The sequence below is a fragment of the Mesoplodon mirus genome (genome assembly GCF_964341445.2).
Source record: "Mesoplodon mirus genome assembly, chromosome: 1".
NCBI lineage: Eukaryota > Metazoa > Chordata > Mammalia > Artiodactyla > Ziphiidae > Mesoplodon > Mesoplodon mirus.
Window position 1 is genome coordinate 20565965 of NC_138976.1, and position 13637 is coordinate 20579601.

General features: G+C 44.0%; 1 protein-coding gene across 9 annotated transcripts in view; it reads right to left on the reverse strand.

Moving 5' to 3' along the window:
- Positions 1-13637, reverse strand: part of RGS3 (regulator of G protein signaling 3) — a 160276-nt gene that overhangs the window by 111252 nt on the left and 35387 nt on the right. The window lies entirely within an intron of this gene.

Genomic DNA, 13637 nt, shown 5'->3' on the forward strand with positions numbered 1-13637 from the left:
CTTTGTTATAAAGCAGAAACTAGTACACCATTGTGAAGCAATTATATTCCAATAAAGTTGTAAAAAAAAAAAACCTCTATGCTCTTAGCCATTATGCTTTACTTTCTCAAGGAGTGTATGTATTTGTATTTTAAATAAATATTAACAAATTGTCCCCACCCCCACCCCCCAAAAAAAGCTTTCCAGCTGTGACAGACAGCTAGCTATGTTCTGGGAAGGCAATAACAATACAAGGACATACGATGAATGAGTTTGGGGAAAAGCAAAAGGAAAGAGATCAGCTGTGGGCAGAGAGATCCTTCGAAGTCAATGCTACTGTCCCCAGTCATTCCACAGAATCCTGACCTCCCTAAAGAAAAGCTAAGGAGGCTGTCTCTGACCTTGGCTTAGAGCCTTGCTACTCAAAGTGAGGTCCAAGAACCAGCAGCACAAGAAGCATGTGGAAGATAGTTAAAAATTCAGCATCTCAAGCCCTGGCCTAGGCCTCCTGAATTCAGGGCTACAGTTTAACAGTATCCCCAGGAAGTTGCATGCACATTAAAGGTTGAGGAGCCCTAGACCAGAGCACACTGAAGAGTCTCTGAACATGTTTCTAAGCTTGGAGATGGCCCTCTTAAGCAAGACACAAAAAAGCAGAGGCCACAGGGAAAAGACAGATAAATCTGACTCCATAAGACTTTTAAAATGTCTGTTACAATTAAACATATCATAAACAAAGTTATGAGACAACACAATAGAAAAACAAGCAAAGGATATTGAATTGGAAATTCAGTGATGACAAAATGGCCCATAAACATGCAAAAAGATGCTCAACTTCATGGAGATCTGAGACATGCAAATTAACAATAAAATACCACCTTCCGGGCTTCCCTGGTGGCGCAGTGGTTGAGAGTCCGCCTGCCGATGTAGGGGACACGGGTTCGTGCCCCGGTCCGGGAAGATCCCACATGCCACGGAGTGGCTGGGCCCGTGAGCCATGGCCGCTGAGCCTGCGCGTCCGGAGCCTGTGCTCCGCAACGGGAGAGGCCAGAACAGTGAGAGGCCTGCGTACCGCAAAAAAATAAAATAAAATAAAATAAAATAAATACCACCTTCCCCCAATCTGATTGGCAGATAATCTAAAAGACGATAATGTCAAATGTTGGTAAAGATGCAGGAAAACAGATACCCTCATACCCTGTTGGAGGAAGTGTAAATGGAGGGTAATTTCTGACAATATCTATTAAATATAAATGTCCTTATCATTCAACCTAGCAATTATACTTCCAGGTAACTATCATAGACAAAAACTCAAGTGTGCACAAAGGCTGGCACCACAGCATTGTAAAAAATTGGAAACACCTGAAAAATCCATCCATATGAAAATGGTTAAATGAAGGAACTATAGCTGTGTTGCGGGATAGTATGGGCTGATATAAAGAATGGGGGAGCAGGATAAGTCCTGGAATAGGAACATTATTGAGACATGTTTTTAAGTGGAACAAGAAAATTGCAGAACAATACACATGGTATATATTTCTGTGTGTGTGGTGTGCTGTGTGCGTTCTGAAAGGATGTCAAATTAAAAACAGTGATCACCTCTAGGGCAGAGACTGTGAATTGGAGGGAGGGAAGCCAAGAGGAATCTCAATCTATCACTAATGTAGTTGTTGTAACAGTACAAATATATCCATGACCTATAGCACTTTTATAATTAAAAATAAACTAAAGAGGAAACACACAGACATAGAGAACAGACTTCTGGTTGCCAAGGGGGAGCAGGGGTAGGGGAGGGAAGGAATGGGAGTTTGGGATTAGCAGAGGCAAACGATTATATATAGGATGGATAAACAACAAGGTCCTACTGTATAGCACAGGGAACTATATTCAACATCCTGTGACAAACCATAATGCAAAAATATGAAAAAAATATATATGTATATATCTATATCTATCTATCTATCTATACATATATAACTGAGTCACTTTGCTATACAGGAGAAATTAACACAACATTGTAAATCAACTATATTTCAATAAAACTTAAAAAAAAACGAAAGAGGAAACAAATAAAGAAGGAAGGTGGGGGGACTTCCCTGGTGGCACAGTGGTTAAGAATCCGCCTGCCGATGCAGGGGACACAGGTGGGAGCCCTGGTCCGGGAAGATCCCACATGCCGTGGAGCAACTAAGCCCCTGCGCCACAACTACTGAGCCTGCGCTCTAGAACCCACGAGCCACAACTACTGAGCCCACATGCCACAACTACTGAAGCCTGCGCACCTAGAGCCGGTGCTCCACAACAAGAGAAGCCACTGCAATGAGAAGCCCATGCACTGCAATGAAGAGTAGTCCCCGCTCACCGCAATCAGAGAAAGCCCGCGTGCAGCAACGAAGACCCAACACAGCCAAAAATAAATAAATGTATTAAAAAAACGCAAAAAACAGAACATCGGGTCATCCTCACAGACACCCAGTGGCTCTCCAGCATGGACAGAGGAGAGATAGGACCACACTCCTCCTCCTCAATGACACGTGGAAAAATCTTCTCTCCATCCAATAGACTCCTCCTAGAACTTCAAGAAACCACTGAACTGGATCTACCCAGTGGACACAGGTGAAGGGCAGGGCTTCCCAGCCTGCAGCAAACCAGCACATCATCCAGAAAGCCCTGAATCTGCTCCATCCATGACAACGCTGTCTAGAAGTTATCTGCCTCTGCTTGATCACCTCCAGTGATGGGGAGCTCGCTTCCCACAATGAGAGCCCTGTCTCTTTTGAGATAGATCTGATTGTTCCGTGCTTCATCTTTATTAAGCCAAAAGTGGTCTCTCAGTACCTTTCATTGACTGGACCTCACTCTGCAGTCTCTGGGCTCTCTCCTTTACACCGAAGTCTGAAGTCCCTCCAGCATTCCTCATGGCACAGACACCCCTCATCATCCCAACTGTTCATCTCTGGACATGCCCCGTGGAACTGGACTGGTGGTTGGGGCTCGCGCTTAGTTGCTGGCTGGCAGAAGGGCAGGCATAGCACAGAAAGGAGGGAAACTCCACGCCTCATAGCTCTACAGCAGTCCACCGACCACAATCATCTTGCCCCTCATACTTTTGGGTGTTGGGGTGTAGTATCCCACATGCCGCAGAGCAACTAAGCCCATGCGCCACAACTACTGAGCCTGCGCTCTAGAGCCCACGAGCCACAACTATGGAGCCCACGTGCCACAACTACTGAAGCCTGCGCACCCCATACTACAGTCCCAAGCAATTCAGGCTGCAGCAAACCCTGGTGCACCTCTTCAGCCATCATAAATCCCTGCCGCTCTCCTGCCCAGGACACTGATCTCAGAAGCCCAGGAGGTCTGCTCCAGCCCCAGACCCAACTATGCTCCTCTCTCAGAGCCACAACGTGTGAGGTGGAGCTAATAATAGGGGTTATCACACTTTCTGAGCTGTGTGGGGATCAGATAATGCTGGAGGGCGAGGAGGTCCTTGGATGAAAGGCGCCAGGAGAATCCATGGTATTATTAGTTCAAGGTCTGAGCAATTACCACTTTGGGGCTCCCTAGAGCTGAGAAACCTCCTACAAAAACTGGGCCCGGATCCAGCGTGGGATGGGAGAAGGAGGCTGGAAACAGATGAACAGGGCCAGCAGCCATGGACTGGATCTCATCAACCCAAAGGCATCTACAGTTAACACATTTTTTCTGAAACTGTTACCAGTGCAAAGCCGACTCGGGCCCAAACACATCTGGCTTTCCACAGCCGTGGGAACCACTGTGCTGCCCAACACCTATCACCTTCCAACGGCCCTTTCCCAGAAATCAGAACCGAGAAATCTCCCGACACAAATGGTCACTAATTCCATGTGACAAACATCTGCCGGGCACCTGCACGCAGGCCTGAGGAGGAAGGGCAGATCTGAACAGTGCCTACCCTCAGGGAACTCAGAGCCCAGTGGCTAGGACAGGGGCGTGAGCAAGGTCAAGGGTGGAGCTGGAGCAGAGGATGGGCCTGGGGTGAAGACTGACTCAGAAATCAGAGGAGTCTGCACAGCTCCATGCAGCTCCTCTTCCAGGCCCTGCCTACACCCTGTAACAGCAGAGAAACCAAACCCAGCAGACCAAGCTCCAAGTCCCCAGGGCAGTACACACCCTAGCCCAGCCCATTCTCAGGCTCACAGACGAAGGATGGCAAGATGAAGAATGAGAACCCTTCCCTTGGCCACGACTGTCCCCTCTGTCCTCCCCCTTAGTCCGTTCCATCGAATGTCTAAGACTCCTGAAATCACCTTGCCCAACCTCCTCATCTGGTAGCCAGAACAGTCCTGCCCAGAGATGAAAGGTGACTTGCCCTGGGCCCAGAGGGACCAGGATAGACTGAGCCAGAACTGGAGACCAGAACTCTGCCCAAACCTTTCCTGTGCACTGAACTGGTTTTCCAGAACACTCACAGCCCTCTAACTATGCACCATGGCATCTGCCAATGCAACCCTGGGGTCCAGGAGCAGAGAGAGCCATCAGACACAGGACAAGGTTTGTCCTTTGCTTGAGAAGCCAAGAGGAAGCCCAAGAGAGGGCGGGCTCCAAGAAATGTCTTCAAGTCTAGAGAAATGAACCACCAGGAGGAGGGGAAGTCAGGTTGAATCCCTGGGGGCTTCAGCTGGTCTAGGTACCAGCTAATCAAGGCCCCCAAATCTGTGGTCTTGTCAATATCCCTACTTTCTCCCTAGGCTCAGGGTGTGGCCTGAGAATATGCAGGAAGTTCAGGCTAGAGGGCCTGAAGTTATTCTCACCGGGTGTTTGGGAGCCCTGGAGAGGGCACATCCCCAGTTCCCATGGGGCTACAGTTGGGCACTGACTCTGTCTGCAAAGGGTGGTGGTGACAGGTGCCCAGAGAGGCTGCAGGAGGTCACCAGGGAGTGGGGGCCCAGAGGTAAAGGGAGAACAGACGGGTCCCATATGGCAGGAAAAATGCCGGATGAGAGTGAGCTTCAGAAAGTGCAGAGAAAGCAACGAACGCATGTTCTGCTGGGTACAGGACTTGGGGGTTTCGGACTCACTGGACACCATGGGAAAAAAGTTATAGAAGCCAGCTAAAGAAATTTAATCCGGCAGACCTTCCTAAATAGAGGGCCACAGCAGCATGAGCTCCAACTCTCAGGACACAGTCAGGAAGAGACCTACTCAGAAAATGAAGCAAGAAGATGGGGGCTGCACACCACTGCTGAACACAGGGGTCAGCAGGAATGTGCCCTAGAAGGAGCTCACACCACCCAGAGGTGTGCGGAGACGACATTTATGAGGGACTTGCCTGGCTAACACGGAGCAGCAGTCATCCCCAAACTCAATTTGCCCCAAAAGCAATTCCCCATTTAAGAGCTCTCATGTGTTGAAAGCCACAGGAAGGAGGATGATAACAGGACAAACATACAAAGGAGGTTGGGTCTACGTGGAGCCTGGCCAGCCGCTAACACTCAGAGAGGGTTATGCCCTGTTCATGCATTTCACTCTCTGACTCTAAGGGAGACACAGTAGCGGTGCTGGGGAACTGGAGCCACACAGCTCTTAGGATGTGGCCCTGTAGAATTTCAAGTGTTTTGTTTGGAGGAGGGAGAACCTTGAGTTCCATTTGGAGAGGCAGCCCTGGCTTTCGATGGTAAGTGCTGGCAGAACAAAAGTGAGGAGGGGGGTGCCGTGGTGGAATAAAAATCATGATGGGTCAATTCAACCCTGTTCATTTGACTCTCTGCTTCCTGTGAAACCTCATATTCATGTGGCTTCCCAAGCTGTTTTTCCTTCCAGAAGTAGATTGTACTGCCAGCATAAGTCTGCTAACATCTTGACTGCAATCTACGTGAGAGACCCTCAGCAAAAACACCCAGCTAAGCCATCCCCAGACTCCTGACTCACAGAAACAGTGAGATAAAAAATGTTTGGTTTTTTAAGCCAATACATAGTGGGATCACCTGTTATGAAGCAGTAGATAACTAATACATACTCATGTTGCCTCCACAATTGGGTGACATAAATCTGATCTCAATTCTGAAGCAATTTTTCAATTTTAAAAATTGTTAAGAAAATAGAGTTCTAAGATAAATCAGCATAGTATGACTAAGGATAAAGAAGACTCCCAGTTTTTGAGGTCCGTCATTTTCTTAGTAAAGAATTTTGATAGATTTAAACCATACTCATTATCACCAAACTGCAAAATCTGGAAATGTCTCACATTAACCCAAGGACAGCCCAGTACATTCAAGAAAATGCTTTACCTGCAGAGCAAATGGTTTTCTTTTATACATATTTGTGTATAATACTATAATATATAGAAAATTCATATTATCCTGCCTTTTCCAATTCTCCTTTAAGTTTTATTATAATAATTTAATCACATCTATAAAGTCATATGTTTAATTCCAGAATTGTCAGTTTTATCACATTTTATAAATTACTCAGCATCCTTATCCATTTCATATTACAGGCTTCTCCAAAGTATGTTATTATATAATGATTAGCACCTGTTATGTGCTTGCTAATAGCTTTGAGCCATACAATGGAGTCAATCATTTATTTTCACTATGCTTTCTTATATTTATTTATTTATTTATTTTGGCTGCACCGGGTCTTAGTTGCAACACACAGGATCTTCGTTGCAGCATGTGGGATTTGTTGCAGCATGCGGACTTCTTAGTTGCGGCATGCGGGTTTCTTAGTTGCGGCATGCGAACTCTTAGCTGCGGCATGCATGTGGGATCTAGTTCCCCAACCAGGGATCAAACTCAGGTCTCCTGCATTGGGAGCATGGAGTCTTATTCACTGACCACCAGGGAAGTCCCCTATTTTCATTGTTTTACATTTTCATTATTATTTTTCTCTATCAAATGAAGTTTTCCAGCAGAACAAGTCTAATATGAAAAACACAAGAGAGGAAGCATGTATCTCTAAGCAAAGCACTTTGGAATCATTAAGATCTAGTTTGGGTCCTGGTTCCACCGCTGATGATCCTTAATCACTACATCCTCAGTTTTCTCATCTGTACAATGGAAAGAATAATAATAATACAGCCCTAATAGAGCTGTTGTAAAAGTGGGAACTAATATATGTGAAGTACCTGGCAAATAGAAGGCATTCCCACTGAAATGACAATAGGAAAGGAGGAAAGAAGAAAAAGAAAAAAAACAAGTCAGAAAAATTAGAAAACATATGTAGGTGACTTCTATTCCTGGGATGACAGACTCATTGAGGAAATCTAGAAAAGCTAGACAAAATATTTAAAAGCAGCTTCTTGGAGATGTAACAAGATAGAGAGGAACTACGAAGCAGGATCTGGGGGGATGGAGGTCCATGCAATTAAGTTTACTGTTTTTCTGGGCTAATTTTCTCCTGGGGATATTTACAAGTTCCAGAGGTAACAAAGTCTGATAGCCTGAGCAGAGTTTCTGCCTGCCTCTTGGGGCTGGAGGAACAAGAGTTGGAGACCAGGGCCTGCCAAGAAGTGGGGTCCTTCTGCACCCCTACATTTTGGGTTGGAGCCCCAAAGGGTTGCTCCTTAGGAACAGAGTAAACCATGGTCAGACACAGTTCCTCAAGGGACTGCAGCTCACCTCAATCTGAGTCCCTAACATTGAATTAAGATTATTCCAGATGCTAGTGACCTCCAGCACCTGACAGAAACAAATAAAGATCTTTTTAAAGGAGGTATCATCCCAGGTCTGCATTAAGAAGAAAAAAAATAACAAGCCTGTGCCTGCCGTTTGTAACAGACACAGCACACCTAAAATGTAAAGAAGCAGAAAGATTGAAAGAAATAGGATGGAAAAAGATATGTCAAGCAATTATTAACCAAAAGAAGGCTGGGTATCTATGTCAATCTCAGGAAAAGTGCACTTTGTCTCCACTAGAAATGAAGAGAAGACTTCATAACAATAAAAGAAGACCAGAATAATAAGAGTTTCAACTCATCAGAAAGATAATGATTCTAAATTTGTATGTTCTTAATATTGCTTCAAAATATATAAAGGAAAAAAATGACAGAACTATAATGAGAAATAGATAAATTTATAATCATAGTAGGAATTTTAACACACTTCTCTCAGTAACTGATGGTGGGGGGGGAGGAAATCAGCAAGGATATAGAATATATGAACAGCATAAGTAGTAAACTTGACCTAAACCTGACATATGCAAAGAACACTACACCCACCTACTTCAGATCTTTTCAAGTACACACAGAACGTTTATAAAAGCTGAGCCATCAAAGGACTGAATGGATGCAGAGTACGTTCTCTGCATAAAGGTAAAATAAGGAACAAAAAAACTACTAAAATCCCCAGTATTTGGAAATTAAGAAATATAATTCCAAATAACCCATGGATTCAAGAAGAAATTACTTGAAAGTTAGAAAACATTTTGAACTGAATGATAAACAAAAAAACTATTTACATATCAAATATGAGGCTTCTGGATATTGGCAATCCAGAAGCCAATCCCCAGTGAAAGTTACACAGTATTTGCTTCACAATACATCACTGAACTGCACATCATCCGGAGGGACACTTTTCTGTATTGTGTTATATTTCATAATAAAAAGTGTTTTAAAAAAGAACAGAGAGAGCAGAACTGGAAAAGAAAACAAAGGGTTATCAACAGGCCAGACTCTGAGAATTTCTAAATGCTCCCAAGCAAGTGGACTCCAAATGACAGGAAAGCCAATAAATGCTGAGGCCCCTGACCAGCAAATGACAATCTCTTGAGAAATGGTTGGATGGGTTTCCCCACTGTCCTGGGCTCAGGGCAGCCGGGCGAGCCAGGGGCAGCTGGTGGGGACGGGACATGCCGCAGGCCTCAAGTTCAGGGCCTGACTTCACACTGCCCAACACATCATCCTGCCTGGCATCTGTTCCCAAGCTTCATTCTCACTACAGAAAATGGACTTTTTATCTCTGCGGCTTCTAATGAGAGGCAGAGAAAGGAGAGGGACAGGTCCCAGCTAATATTGTACTATCACAACAAACATAGAAAAACAAAGAAAATGCCCACCAAATTAACGACATTCCTTAGTCTACTCTGCCTGCAGAACCACATCTTTCTGACTTCCTTCTAGCAAACCCAAGATTCCAGGCACTTTCTCTAGAGCTTACAGGCAGAGCCGCTACCCACAGCTTTCATTTGGGTATAACCGTTCTAAAGAGAGTTGGGTTGTGTCACCGAATGGCCACAGCTCCCTGCAGCCCTCAGAACGTGTCCAGCCTGCCTATCACCTCCTGGCTCAGACACTCTGGGGGAAAGGCAAGCTGTTCTCTCCCATGACCACTCACCACATTCAGGCCCTGGACCAAATCCCAGGTAAGTTAATTATCTGTTGCCTCAGGCAAGCTAATAAGTTGGTATTATTTCAAGAAGATATGCTTTAAATACTTATCAAACATTTTTATGAACTTGGGTTTGTATTTTCTATATAAAATATTATGCCTAAATCCATATTTAAAATCAAGGAACCCAAGATAGTCAAAACAATCTTGAAAAAGAAGAACAAAACTGAAGGATTCACATTTCCCAATTTCAAAACTTACTACAAAGCAACCGTTTTCAAGAAAGTGTGATACTGGCATAAGAATAGTCAAACAGATTAATGGAATAGAATTAAAAGTCCAGAAAGAAACTCATGTATGTATGGTCAATTAATTTTCAACATAGGTGCCAAGACCATCCAATGACGATATAATAGTATTTTCAACAACTGATGCCAGGACAATTGGATACCATGTACACGTGAATGAAGTTGGATCCTTTCCTCACACCATATAAAAAAATTAACTCAAAATGTTTTTTTAAAATAAGCTTTTAACTCAAACTCAAAGACCTCAATCTAAGAGCCAAAACTATACAACTCTTTTTTTTAATATAAATTTATTTAATTTATTTATTTTTGGCTGCACTGGGTCTTTGTTGTTGCGCGCGGGCTTTCTCTAGTTGTGGCAAGCAGGGGCTACTCTTCATTGCGGTGCGCAGGCTTCTCATTGTGGTGGCTTCTCTTGTTGCGGAGCACAGGCTCTAGGTGCACAGGCTGCAGCAGTTGTGCCGCGCGGGCTCAGTAGTTGTGGCTCGCGGGCTCTAGAGTGCAGGCTCAGTAGTTGTGGTGCACGGGCTTAGTTGCTCTGCGGCATGTGGGATCTTCCCGGACCAGGGCTCGAACCCATGTCCCCTGCATTGGCAGGCAGACTCCTAACCACTGCACCACCAGGGAAGCCCTCAAAACTATAAAACTCTAAGAAGAAAACATAGAGGTAAATTTCTGTGATCTTGGATATGATCGTAGATGCTGAGATTTGACACCAAAAGCACAGCAACCAAATTAAAAATGGATTAATTGGACTCCATCAAAATGAAAAATATTTGAGTTTCAAAGAACACTATCAAGAAAGTGGATCAGGGCTTCCCTGGTGGCGCAGTGGTTGAGAGTCTGCCTGCCGATGTAGGGGACACGGGTTTGTGCCCCGGTCTGGGAAGATCCCACATGCTGCGGAGTGGCTGGGCCCGTGAGCCATGGCTGCTGAGCCTGAGCGTCCAGAGCCTGTGCTCTGCAACGGGAGAGGCCACAGCAGTGAGAGGCCCGCATACCGCAAAAAAAAAAAAAAAAAAAAAAAGAAAGAAAGAAAAAAAAAGAAAGTGGATCAAAATACCCACAGATTGAGAGAAAATATTTGTAAATAATATCTGATAAGGGACTAGTATCTAGCATATATAAAGAACTCTTACAACTCAAAAATAAACAAGTAGTCCTTAAATTGGCTATTTAATTTTAAATTTTTAAATTAAATGGGCAAAGAATCTGAATAAATTTTTCTCTAAGGAAGATATACAAGTAGCCAATAAGCACATGAAAAGATGCTAAATGGCACTGGTCATCAGGCAAATGCAAATCAAAACCACAATGAGATAACCACTTCACATCCACTAGGATGGCTAGAATCAAAAAGTCAGATAATAGCAAGTGTTGGTGAGGTTGTGGAGAAAGCAAAACCCTCGTGCCTTGCTGACAGAAATGCAAAATGGTGCAACCACTCTGGAAAAGAGTTTCATAGTTTCTCAAATAGTTAAACATAGAGTTACCATTTGACCTAGCAATTCCACCCCTAGGTGTATACCCAAGAGAAGTGAAAACATTTGTCCACACAAAAACTTGTGTATCAGTGTTCATAGCAGAGCAATATTCATAACAGCCAAAAGACAGAAACAATCCAAATGTCCATCAATGAATTAATAAAGAAAATGTGGTATATCCATACAATAGAATATTACTCAGCTGTAAAAATGAATGAAATACTGATATATGCTACAACATGGATGAACCTTGTAAACATTATGCTAACTGAAAGAAGCCAGTCACAAAAGGCCACCTATTATAGGATTCCATTTATATGAAATGTCCAGAATAAGCAAGTACATAAAGACAGAAAGTAAATCAGTGATTGCTTAGAGTTAGGGGACAGAGGGGATTGGGAATTGGGGGTAATAAACTAAAGGGTATAGTGTTTCTTTTTGAAGTGATAAAAATGATCTAAACTTGACTGTGGTACTGGTTACACAACTCTGTGAATGTACTGAAAACTATTTAATTGTATACTTTAAATGAGTGAATTGTATGTATGTAAATTATATCTCAAAAAAGCTATTTTTAAGTTAACAAATATACTAATAAAATTAAAATATATAATCCTGAAGGAAAAAAAACTTATGTGCACCTGTAATGGCTTCTTCAAATTATACCATTTCTTATAAATATAAAATCCCTCTGTAGTAGTTGGGTTCGAGCTCTAGTTTACTTATCCCCCTCCCTTGAAGCCAGGCCACCTCCTTAGAAGGCAACAATGTATGGCCAACTAACGTTACTTGAAGGTGCCCCTTACTGGGGTACAAGGAGCTGTACTCATGCACACAAACACACACACACACACAAATACATAAATCATGACATATTCCATACAGTATTCTCCCTGAAAAAAATTCTGGTCAAAATAATTTTGTTTCTTTTTAGTTCCAGAGATGCTGGAAATTTAGCTCCCTTTACCTATTTGTGCTCAGGGAACTACCAGTTAAGCAGCAGCTTCCTCTGGTTCCACCAGGGCAGAGCCCACTGCTGAAGGCCAGGGGCTACCTGCCATGCTGGGGATAAGCCAGTGAACTGAGGAAAACTTAGCAAAGACCTTCATTTTAAGGGAGTCCAAGTTGGCTATCAAACTGAATAGTTGATAGACAAAAACTGAATAGTTGATAGCCAACTGACTCTGAATCCATAGCTTCCAAACCTGGCTCATCAACAAAATACTTCTGTGGCTTCTTAAAATTACAGATTCTTGGCTGCACCCCAGACTTATTAAACCAGGATCTCTGGGATCTCCAAGTGCTTCTGATAACTGGCCACGTTTGAAAACCCCTGGTAAAACTCTTCATTCCCAAGCAGACAAGCAAAGATCACTCAGTGTACAAAGAAATCAGCAGCCTGGAAGAGGGACGGCATTTGTCAAGGAAACAGAGCTAATGAAGGAAGCAGGAGAGAACTCTTCCAGTGTCAGTCCACGGAGAGATTTGAGAGGAGGCTGCATACGTGGAGCGGGAAGCTCCCCACCCCACCAGGCTCCTGCCCGCCCCGGTGCACACTCAGGTCACATCACACCCTGATACCCACCCAACGCAGCCCTGAGGCCATGTCTGGGCAGGTCATCCACTCCCTGCTGGGTTGGACCCTCCCCAGCTTCCCAGATCTGGCAGGGAGATTAACTCAGTACAAGAATATGGGCTGATACAAGGAAATAGTCACATCATACCAGTAAGGAAAAGAAACAGGTTACAAAGCTGTACATACAGCAGAATCTCAATTTTGTTAAAATTAGGCACACACAAATACACACGCGCGCACACACACACACACACACACACAGAGAAATAAGTCTGGAAGGATATAAACCATGTTAACAATGGCCTCCTCTGGGGAGTCAGATTACAGGTGATTTTCGCTTTCTTCTTTTCACTAAGTTTTCAACAATGAATACATCTTACCATGATAATAAGGAGAAAAAACAGTGAAACGTTTTTTACTTTTTAATCAGGACAAGGCTAAGGTAACAAGGCCTCACAGCTCTCCGCCACTCGTTCCTGACCACCCCAGTACCACCAGCTCAGAGCATCCCGGGAACCTCCCCTATCTGGTAGAATCCCACATTCTCATGGGGCTAACAGGAATTGCCTCCACTGGCTGGGAGGATTAAATGAGATGATGCAGGGAAAGCACTTGGCACACGGTATGGCACGTGATAAACATGCAACAAACGGTGTTGAGTTAATTACTCTTGTTACCCTCTACCAACTGGACCCGTGAATTCCAGGATGCCAGACCACAGGCCATTTCTAGGGGCCAAGCCACTGCTTTTCCGTTACTCCCTCTACCCCTAGAGAAGAAGGCAGGTTGTGAAGAGCCAAGCGTGCTGATACAGGTAAGCCCTAGAGTAGGAGAGCCGGAACCCCAAGGAGGGCACAACTCCTTAGGTGCTCTGTCTTTGAAATGTGGGCAAAGTCCACTTATGTTGCAGTAACTGCCCCAACTTTCATGAGGAAAATTGTATAAAAGTTCTTTTTTTTAAATGTGCTGTACACGTCATCTC